This window comes from Ranitomeya variabilis, chromosome 2, assembly GCF_051348905.1.
Source record: "Ranitomeya variabilis isolate aRanVar5 chromosome 2, aRanVar5.hap1, whole genome shotgun sequence".
Classification (NCBI taxonomy): Eukaryota; Metazoa; Chordata; class Amphibia; order Anura; family Dendrobatidae; genus Ranitomeya; species Ranitomeya variabilis.
This window is the reverse complement of record NC_135233.1, coordinates 643,017,256-643,029,288: the sequence shown is the minus strand read 5'-3', so window position 1 is coordinate 643,029,288 and position 12,033 is coordinate 643,017,256. Positions and strand designations below refer to the sequence as shown.

General features: G+C 40.6%; 1 protein-coding gene across 4 annotated transcripts in view; it reads right to left on the bottom strand.

Annotated features, from left to right (window-relative positions):
• TBCE (tubulin folding cofactor E) overlaps nucleotides 1-12,033 on the bottom strand; it is a 266,118-nt gene that overhangs the window by 175,990 nt on the left and 78,095 nt on the right. The gene's annotated exons all lie outside the window — the stretch shown is intronic.

Genomic DNA, 12,033 nt, shown 5'->3' with positions numbered 1-12,033 from the left:
TTAAGATATTTCTAGGCTATTGATGTCAATCAAGTAAAAGAAAAATATGGTTAGTATAATAGCATTCACACTACATTCTTCAGATACATTCCTCAGTCTGGCATCTCTAACCCCTTCATGACAGGGATTTTTTTTTTTTTAGAGCTTTCCTCTTTTTCCCCTACCTTTTCTTTCTAGAGCCATACAGTTTTAAGTTTTACATCAACATATCCATTTGAAGTACTACAAGGAAACAAAGAAAGTAATGCAGCACTCATGCGAGCCCCACATACCTGCTGCAGTTTACTGACAATTTTCAGTGATTCAGGATCTTATCCGTACAAAACATTTGAGTATAACCTTGGTGCCGTTCACCTGTGGGTCTCGTTGGTTGCTATATCCATTTGAAGACTTGTTTGTTTGTTTTTGTTTTGTTTTTTGGGGGGGGGGGGCAAATTGTAACATGAAACACCACCATTCACTTTACAATATAATGTATTGAAAATAGGAGAACAATCTAAGTGGGAAGAAATGGTGAAAAAAAAATAACGATTGCCATATATTTTTAAGGGTTCAGTTTTGGAAAAATGACCTAGTATCATGAATCTCCAAACTTTTTTACCATTTTGTCAGAACTGTAACTCTATTTTTCAATGGACCTGTCTGAAGGCTTATAAAAAGTGAGCGATGAGCTGTCAGTTTAATGGTTACAATTTTTTATTTCTTCGTTATTTTAACAGGAACAAAATATGGATGATTCAAACGTTCATATCTTTAAACGAAAAAAAATTATTTTTTTTCTTTCATTTTTGCTTTATTTTTTTAGTCCCATTACAGGACTTGCATCTGTGATCATTTGAATGCTAGTTCAATAAGCTTCCATTCTTCAATCCTACAGTATATAGAATGGAAATCGTGTTATCCCATGCAGCTGTACATAGTCAGCAGCCTAACAGTGCTTCCATGTACTGCAAGCTGTTATCTCCCCTTCCCCTTCCTTTTTTGTGAAAAGTTTCATCATGGATGCCACTTTATTTACCCAAGGGCAAATTCAGATGTCTGAGAAACATTGTCCGTGTATGGACTGTGATGAATGACCTGACCCTGAGTCTCCCAACCTTAACAAAATAGCCTCATATACACCTATAAGGCTGCTGAGTTTTGGTGACTCGCCGACAGTCCGTACATCATAGTCATCAAGCAAACCCAGGCATGCGGAGCGACCATGCATTCTTTTTAGGCTAACTGGGTTTTTTATCCATTGCACCCAAAGAAGCATATCTGCAAGCCAGGGTTAATTTTTTTTTTTTGCTAAAATGTTGTCCTTTGGAATAAAAATAAAGAAATTGGGGGTGGCATGGGGATAGAACAGTTAATATTTTAAGAAATAATAGAGATACAGAGAGATACATAACATGTATGTATACTAATGCCAGAAGCCTCACCAACAAAATGGAGGAATCAGAATTTATTTTGTTGGAACATAATTATGACATGGTGGGGATATCTGAGACATGGCTGGATGAGAGCCATGACTGGGCTGTTAACCTACAGGGTTATAGCCTCTTCAGAAATGACTGTACAGATAAGTGGGGGGTGGGGTGGAGTTTATATGTAAAGTCATCCTTAAAACCCATCCTGAGCGATAATATTTGCGAATCTAATGAAAATGTAGAGTCCCTGTGGGTGGAGATAAGGGTAGGGGGAAAAATAATAAATTATTGATAGGCATTTCTTATAAGTCTCCAAAAATAATGGAAGCAATGGAGAATATCCTCGTAAAGCAAGTATATCAAGCAGCAACTCAAGGAGAAGTCATTATTATAGGGGACTTCAACTTCCCTGAAATACATTGGGGAACAGAAACCTGCAGTTCCAGCAAAGGTACCGTAATTGGTTTTTGACAACTATGAGAGACAATTACCTTTCACAACTGGTTCAGGACCCAACAAGAAGGGGGGCACTGCTAGACCTAATATTAACCAACAGGCCAGACCGCATAGCAAATATAAGGGTTGGGGGTCACTTGGGGAATAGTGATCACAAAATAATAAGTTTTCATGTATCCTTTAATAAGATGTATAGTAGAGGGATTATAAGGACACTAAACTTCAGGAGGGCAAATTTCCAACGGTTGAGAGATGATCTTCGTGCAATAAACTGGGACAATTTCCTGAGACATAAAAGTATACAAAGAAAATGGGAGACGTTTATTAGCATCCTGAATAGGACCTGTGCACAATATACAGTACAGACCAAAAGTTTGGACACACCTCATTTAAAGATTTTTCTGCATTTTCATGACTATGAAAATTGTACATTCACAGTGAAGGCATCAAAACTATGAATTAACACATAGGGAATGATATACTTAACAAAAAAGTGTGAAACTGAAATTATGTCTTATATTCTAGGTTCTTCACAGTAGCCACCTTTTGCTTTGATGACTGCTTTGCACACTCTTGGCATTCTCTTGATGAGCTTCAAGAGGTAGTCACCGGGAATGGTCTTCCAACAATCTTGAAGGAGTTCCCAGAGACGCTTAGCACTTGTTGGCCCTTTTGCCTTCACTCTGTGGTCCAGCTCACCCCACACCATCTCGATTCAGTTCAGTTCTGGTGACTGTGGAAGCCATTTGGCGTAACACCCCATCACTCTCCTTCTTGGTCAAATAGCCCTTACACAGCCTGGAGGTGTGTTTGGGGTCATTGTTTTCTGTTGAAAAATAAATGATGGTCCTACTAAAAGCAAACCGGATGGAATAGCATGCCGCTGCAAGATGCTGTAGTAGCCATGCTGGTTCAGGATGCCTTCAATTTTGAATAAATCCCCAACAGTTTCACCAGCAAAGCACCCCCACACCATCACACCTCCACCGTGCTTCACGGTGGGAACCAGGCATGTAGAGACCATCAGTTCACCTTTTCTGCGTCGCACAAAGTCACGGTGGTTGGAACCAAAGATCTCAAATTTGGACTCATCAGACCAAAGCACAGATTTCCACTGGTCTAATGTCTATTCCTTGTGTTCTTTAGCCCAAACAAGTCTCTTCTGCTTATTGCCTGTCATTAGCAGTGGTTTCCTAGCAGCTATTTTACCATGAAGGCCTGCTGCACAAAGACTCCTCTTACCAGTTGTTGTAGAGATGTGTCTGCTGCTAGAACTCTGTGTGACATTGACTTGGTCTCTAATCTGAGCTGCTGTTAACCTGTGATTTCTGAGGCTGGTGACTTGGATAAACTTATCCTCAGAAGCAGAGGTGACTCTTGGTCTTCCTTTCCTGGGCCGGTCCTCATGTGAGCCAGTTTCTTTGTAGCACTTGATGGTTTTTGCCACTGCACTTGGAGACACTTTCAAAGTTTACCCAATTTTTCGGACTGACTGACCTTCATTTCTTAAAGTAATGATGGCCACTTGTTTTCTTTACTGAGAATTTGTTTTATGGCAAGAAAAAAGCAGCTAACAGTCTATTCAGTAGGACAATCAGCTGTGTAGCCACCAGTCTTCTGCACAACACAACTGATGGTCCCAACCCCATTTATAAGGCAAGAGATCCCACTTATTAAACCTGACAGGGCACACCTGTGAATTGAAAACCATTCCCGGTGACTACCTCTTGAAGCTCATCAAGAGAATGCCAAGAGTGTGCAAAGCAGTCATCAAAGAAAAAGGTGGCTACTTTGAAGAACCTAGAATATAAGATATAATTTCAGTTGTTTCACACTTTTTTGTTAAGTATATAAATCCACGTGTTAATTCATAGTTTTGATGCCTTCACTGTGAATGTACAATTTTCATAGTCATGAAAATACAGAGAAATCTTTAAATTAAAAGGTGTGTCCAAACGTTTGCTCTGTACTGTATACCCTATGGGAATACACATACAAGAAATAGGAGGAAACCACTATGGCTAAATAGAGCTGTAAGGGGCGAAATAAGTGACAAAAAGAAAGCATTTAGAGAATTAAAGCAAGTAGGTAGTGAAGAGGCATTAAATAAATACAGAAAATTAAATAACTTCTGTAAAAAGTAAATCAAGTCAGCAAAGCTCGAGATAGAGAGACTCATTGCTAAAGAGAGAGTTAAAATAAACCCAAAATATTCTTTGACTACATAAATAGTAGGAAACTAAAAAAATTATATTGTTGGCCCCCTTAAAAATAGTCTGGGTGAAATGGTGGATGAGGATGAGGAAAAAGCCAATATGCTAAATGACTTTTTTTCAACAGTTTTTACACAAGAAGATCTCATGAAGAACAACATGATTAGTGATAAAAATTCTCCACTGAATGTCACCTGCTTAACCCAGCAGGAAGTACGGCGGCGTCTAAAAATCACTAAAGTTGACAAATCCCCGGGCCTGGATGGGATATACCCCAGAGTACTGCAGGAATTAAGTATTGTCATTGATAGACGATTATTCTTAATCTTTAAAGACTCCATAATAACCGCTCCTGGCACATTAACCCCCGGAACACTGTGCTCAAACATGATCGCAGCGTTCCGGCGGCATAGGGAAGCATCGAGCAGGGAGGGTGCTCCCTGCGTGCTTCCCTGAGACCCTCGGAGCAACGCCATGTGATCGCGTTGCTCCGAGCGTCTCCTCCGTCCTCCTCCCTGCAGGCCCCGGGTCCAAAATGGCCGTGGGCCTCCTTCCGGGTCCTGCAGGGAGGTGGCTTGCAAGCGCCGGCTCAGAGCAGGCGACAGCAAGCCTGCAGATCGCTTTGCAAAGTGTCAGATCAGCGATCTGACATTATAACATGATGTCCCACTATTATAACATGATGTCCCACCTTTGGGACAAAGTTTAAAAAAAAAAATATTTACATGCATAAAAAAAAAAAATCCTAAATAAATTAAAAAATAAATAAATATTGTTCCAATAAATACATTTCTTTATGTAAATAAATAAAAAAAAAAACAATAAAAGTACACATATTTAGTATCGCCGTGTCCGTAACGACCCGACCTATAAAACTGTCCCACTAGTTAACCCCTTCAGTGAACACCGTAAAAAGAAGAAAAAAAAAACTAGGCAAAAAACAATGCTTTATCATCATACTGCCGAACAAAAAGTGGAATAACACGCGATCAAAAAGACGCACATAAACATTGTACCACCGAAAACGTCATCTTGTCCCGCAAAAAACGAGCTGCCATACAGCGTCATCAGCGAAAAAATAAAAAAGTTACAGCCGTCAGAATAAAGCGATGCAAAAATTATTTTTTCTATAAAATAGTTTTTATTGTATAAAAGCGCCAAAACATAAAAAATGATATAAATGAAGTATCACTGTAATCGCACTGACCCGAAGAATAATATTGCTTTATCAATTTTACCAAACGCAGAACGGTATAAACGCTCCCCCCCCCCAAAAAAAAAAAAAAAAAAAAAAAATCACAAATTGCTGGTTTTTGTTCATTCTGCCTAACAAAAATCGGAATAAAAAGAGATCAAAAAATGTCATGTCCCCGAAAATGGTAACAATAAAAACATCAACTCGTCCCGCAAAAAACAGGACCTCACATGACTCTGTTGGCAAAAATATGGAAAAATTATAGCTCTCAGAATGTGGTAATGCAAAAAATATTTTTTGCAATAAAAAGCGTCTTTTAGTGTGTGACAGCTGCCAAACAAAAACTCGCTATAAATAGTAAATCAAGCACCTCATTATCACCGCCTTAGGGAAAAATAATAAAATAAGAAAATGTATTTCTTTCCATTTTCCCATTAGGGTTAGGGTTGGGGCTAAAGTAAGGGTTGGGGCTAAAGTTAGGGTTGGGGCTTGGATTTCATTTACGGTTGGGTTAGAGGTGTGTCAGGGTTAGGGGTGTGTTGGGGTTGGGATTAGGGGTGTGTCAGGGTTAGGGTTGGAGTTAGAATTGGGAGGTTTCCACTGCGCAACATGACGTCCGATCTCAATCCAAACAATTCTGCGTTGAAAAAGGAAAACGGTGCTCCTTCCCTTCCAAGCTCTGCCGTGCGCCCAAACAGTGGTTTACTCCCACATGTTTTTTTTTTAAACATTCCAAAAATTCCTGTGAAACACCTGAAGGGTTAATAATCTTCTTGAATGTAGTTTTGAGCACCTTGAGGGGTGCAGTTTTTTAGAATGGTGTCACACTTGGAAATTTTATATCATATACCCCTCAAAGTGACTTCAAATGTGATGTGGTCCCTAAAAAAAAAAAAAAATGGTGTTGTAAAAGTGAGAAACTGCTGGTCAACTTTTAACCCTTATAACTCCCTAACAAAAAAAAAAATGTTGGTTCCAAAATTGTGCTGATGTGAAGTAGACATGTGGAAAATGTTACTTATTAAGTATTTTGTGTGACATATCTGTGTGATTTAAGGGCATGAAAATTCAAAGTTGATAATTGCGAAATTTTCAAAATTTTCACCAAATTTCTGTTTTTTTCACAAATAAACTCAAGAAATGTCAAGGAAATTTTACCACTAACATGAAGTACAATATGTCACGAGAAAAATCACCGGGATCCGTTGAAGCGTTCTGGAGTTATAACCTCATAAAGGGACACTGGTCAGAACTGTAAAAATTGGCCCGGTCATTAAACATGCAAACCACCCTTGGGGATAAAGGGGTTAATGCCACTTCATACTTGAGTGTACCATGTATTGTCCAATCATGTCCTACCCTATAATTTATATGTTTTATTAATTATTGTGTTTAAAAAAGATTTATTGATTTTAACCCCTTAACCCCAAAGGGTGGTTTGCACGTTAATGACAGGGCAAATTTTTACAATTCTGACCATTGTCCCTTTATGAGGTTATAACTCTGGAACGCTTCAACGGATCCTGATGATTCTGACAATGTTTTCTCGTGACATATTATACTTCGTGATAGTAGTAAAATTTCATTTTTTTTCCCACAATGATTTTTTAGCCCCCAAATTTTTATTTTCCCAAGGGTAACAAGAGAAATTGGACCCCAAAAGTTGTTGTCCAATTTGTCCTGAGTATGCCGATACCTCATATGTTGGGGTAAAACCGTTTGGGCGCACAGGAGAGCTCGGAAGGGAAGGGGCACTGTTTTACTTTTTCAAAGCAGAATTGGCTGGAATTGAGATCGGACGCCATGTGATGTGCCTAAACAGTTGAAACCCCCCAATTCTAACAGAAACCCCAACCCAAACACACCCCTAACCCTAATCCCAACCCTAACCATAGCCCTAACCACACCCCTAACCCGAACATACCCCTAAACCTACTCCCAACCACACCCCTAACTCCAACACACCCCTAACCCTAACCACACCCCTAACCCCAACCCTATTCCCAACCATAAACATAATCCAAACCCTAACCCTAACTTTAGCCCCAACCCTAACTTTAGCCCCAACCCTAACCCTAATGGGAAAATGGAAATAAATACATTTTTTTATTTTAGTATTTTTCCCTAACTAACGGGGTGATGAAGGGGGGTTTGATTTACTATTTATAGTGGGGTGGTTTTAGTGGATTTTTATGACTGGCAGCTGTCACACACTAAGGCTACTTTCACATTTCCGTCTTTCCTCTGCCGTCGCAATACGTCGATTTTGGAAAATGCAGGATCCTGCAAAAAAATTTGCAGGATCCTGCATTTTCCCATAGACTTGTATTTGCGACGCATCACGACGGATGGACACGTTTCGTCCGTCGTGCACTGGATCCTGTGGAATGTGACGGGCCGTCTTTTGCAAAAAAGTTCAAGGGAAAGTTTTTCTGTACGATGTATCCAGTGTTTCAGACTGCGCATGCCCAGCAGGAAATCTCGCTCTCACTCTCTTCCCTCACCCAGAATACAGACGAAAATGTGAAAGAACAATCTTCCGTCGGTACGTCGCGCCGACGCTTTGTGACAGGCGACTACTGACGGAAATGTGAAAGTAGCCTAAAAGACGCTTTTTATTGCAAAAAATAGTTTTTGCGTCTCCACATTTTAAGAGCTATAATTTTTCCATATTTTGGTCCACAGAGTCATGTGAGGTTTTGGTTTTTGCAGGACGAGTTGACGTTTTTATTGGTACCATTTTCGGTCACATGACATTTTTTGATAGCTTTTTATTCAGATTTTTGTGAGGCAGAATGATCAAACACCAGCAATTCATGAATTTCTTTTGGGGGAAGGGCGTTTATACCATTCCGCATTTGGTAAAATTGATAAAGCAGTTTTATTCTTCGGGTTAGAATGAATACAGCGATACCTCATTTATATTTTTTTTATGTTTTGGCGCTTTAAAAACTTTTATATAAAAAAAATTTTTGCATCGCTTTATTCTGAGGACTAACTTTTTTTTCTTTTTCGCTGATGCTGCTGTATGGCGGCTCATTTTTCTAAGACAAGATGACGTTTTCAGCGGTACCATGTTTATTTATATCCGTCTTTTTGATCGCGTGTTATTCCACTTTTTGCTCGGCAGTATGATAAAGCGATGTTTTTCGCCTTTTTTTACGGTGTTCACTGAAGGGGTTAACTAGTGGGACAGTTTTATAGGTCGGGTCGTTACGGACGCAGCGATACTAAATACAGTTGTGGCCAAAAGTACTGACACCCCTGCAATTCTGTCAGATAATACTCAGCTTCTTCCTGAAAATGATTGCAAACACAAATTCTTTGGTATTATTATCTTCATTTAATTTGTCTTAAATGAAAAATAACAAAAAGAATTGTCCTAAAGCCAAATTGGATATAATTCCACACCAAACATAAAAAAGGGGGTGGACAAAAGTATTGGCACTGTTCGAAAAATCATGTGATGCTTCTCTAATTTGTGTAATTAACAGCACCTGTAACTTACCTGTGGCACCTAACAGTGTTGGCAATAACTAAATCACACTTGCAGCCAGTTGACATGGATTAAAGTTGACTCAACCTCTGTCCTTGTGTGTACCACATTGAGCATGGAGAAAAGAAATAAGACCAAAGAACTGTCTGAGGACTTGAGAAACCAAATTGTGAGGAAGCATGAGCAATCTCAAAGCTACAAGTCCATCTCTAAAGACCTGAATGTTCCTGTGTCTACCGTGCGCAGTGTCATCAAGAAGTTTAAAGCCCATGGCACTGTGGCTAACCTCCCTAGATGTGGACGGAAAAGAAAAATTGACAAGAGATTTCAACGCAAGATTGTGTGGATGTTGGATAAAGAACCTCGACTAACATCCAAACAAGTTCAAGCTGCCCTACAGTCCGAGGGTACAACAGTGTCAACCCGTACTATCCGTCGGCGTCTGAATGAAAAGGGACTGTATGGTAGCAGACCCAGGAAGACCCCACTTCTTACCCCGAGACATAAAAAATCCAGGCTGGAGTTTGCCAAGACTTACCTGAAAAAGCCTAAAATGTTTTGGAAGAATGTTCTCTGGTCAGATGAGACAAAAGTAGAGCTTTTTTGGCAAAGGCATCAACATAGTTTACAGGAGAAAAAAAGAGGCATTCAAAGAAAAGAACACGGTCCCTACAGTCAAACATGGCGGAGGTTCCCTGATGTTTTGGGGTTGCTTTGCTGCCTCTGGCACTAGACTGCTTGACCGTGTGCATGGCATTATGAAGTCTGAAGACTACCAACAAATTTTGCAGCATAATGTAGGGCTCAGTGTGAGAAAGCTGGATCTCCCTCGGAGGTCATGGGTCTTCCAGCAGGACAATGACCCAAAACACACTTCAAAAAGCACTAGAAATTGGTTTGAGAGAAAGCACTGGAGACTTCTAAGGTGGCCAGCAAGGAGTCCAGACCTGAATCCCATAGAACACCTGTGGAGAGATCTAAAAATGGCAGTTTGGAGAAGGCACCCTTCAAATATCAGGGACCTGGAGCAGTTTGCCAAAGAAGAATGGTCTAAAATTCCAGCAGAGCATTGTAAGAAACTCATTTATGGTTACGGGAAGCGGTTGGTCGCAGTTATTTTGGCTAAAGGTTGTGCAACCAAGTATTAGGCTGAGGGTGCTAATACTTTTGTCTGGCCCATTTTTGGAGTTTTGTGTGAAATGATCAATGTTTTGCTTTTTGCTTCATTCTCTTTTGTGTTTTTTCATTTAAGACAAATTAAATGAAGATAATAATACCAAAGAATTTGTGTTTGCAATCATTTTCAGGAAGAAACTGAGTATTATCTGACAGAATTGCAGGGGTGTCAATACTTTTGGCCACAACTGTATGTGTACTTTTATTGTTTTTATTTTTATTTAGATAAAGAAATGTATTTATTGGAACAATTTTTTTTTTTTTTTAAACACATGTAAATATATATATATATTTTTTACTTTTTTTAACTTTGTCCCAGGGTGGGACATCATGCTATAGTGTCAGACCGCTGATCTGACACTTTGCAAAGCACTGTGTCAGATCAGCGATCTGACAGGCAGTGCAGGAGGCTTGCCGGCGCACGCCACCTCCCTGCAGGACCCGGAAGGAGCCCCGCGGCCATTTTGGATCTGGGGCCTGCAGGCAGGTGACGCTCGGAACAACGCGATCACATGGCGTTGTTCCGGGGGTCTCAGGGAAGCACGCAGGGAGCCCCCTCCCTGCGCGATACTTCCCTATGCCGCCGGAACGCTGCGATCATGTTTGATCGCAGTGTTCCAGGGGTTAATGTGCCAGGAGTGGTCCGCGACCGCTCCTGGCACATAGTGCTGGATGTCAGCTGTAATAATAAGCTGACACCCGGCGGCGATCGGCCGAGCTTCCCCCGTGAGCGTGGTCGATCGCCTATGACGTACTATCCCGTCCCTGAGAATTAAGTCCCAGGTCACCTCAACGGGATAGTACGTCATATGGGATTAAGGGGCTAAGTAGTGTAAAATGCAGTAGGAGACACAAAACAAAAATTAACCAAACAAGGGAAAGAGCTGTGTTCCCCAATGAACGCTATGAGAAATACATTTTACCGTGAGTACCAAAATCCTCTTTTCTCAGACACTTCAAGAGGACAAAGGAAACCATGGCACATTTAAAACCAGTCCATGGGGTGGGAAAACTAACAATGCAGAAAAAGGAATGGCAATTTTGCAGATTATCACCTGAGTGACTAACACTTGCAGTATTCTGACAAAAATTGCACCAGCTGACGCAAAGTTAAGAGCTCTGCAAAGATGTGGACTCAAGATGTAGTAGCGGCACTACAGAGTAGAAGAACAAACACAAGGAAGTGTACTACCCAGGAGGCTTCTACCACTCAGGTGAAGTGAGTCGTGCCCAGCTAGCGGTGCCCTATCTTAGCCTAATCTTCTGCAATGCCAGATCAAAACCAGTGAGCAATGACAACGCTAGAGATGGTCAGACCTCTGAAAGAGCTTTGAGGGATAAAAACAAGATGTCCAGATCTCTAAATGGAGCTGTGAGAGATAGAGAGTTGCGCAGCTATGACCAAGTCAGATTCTTTAAGGACCTCTCAGGGAGATGAGAGGTGAAGCATTTTTATTAAAGGTGGGCACTCTCATTAAGGTGAAATCAAAGCATAAAGTTGTAGCATACATAATACATATAGGGAAAATCATAATATATAATATATGTAAATAATGTACCCTCCTAAATATGTATGTCACGGACTTAATAGGGACAACTGCCACAACAGAAATCCTAAATCACCACAAGAACGCAGTTATATCCCATAAAAAATCACTTTTATTAATATACCTTTAAAAATTGATTTTCTTGATGTCACCATACGTAAGGATGGATTGGGCCTTATCCAGACTGACATTTTCCGTAAAAAAACGGCAACAAACACCCTGTTGCAGGCTTCGTCCTGCCATCCGCATCATATGATTCGAGCAATCCCTGTGGGTCAGTTCCTTCGCCTCCGCCGGATATGTTCTACTGACATTGATTTTGAGTTGCGGGCGGAGGAATTAAAACAACGTTTTTTGTCCAGGGGGTATAGCGGTCGGAGTGTTAAGAAGGCCTATCATCGCGCTAAATACTCCGATCGTAACAACCTGTTATACAGTACAGCCCCGAGAAAATTAGGTGGCAGTAATATGGTGCGGTTTGTTACCTCTTACAACCCCCAGCATGAAAAGGTGCGTGCGGCCATCAAGAACGCTTGGC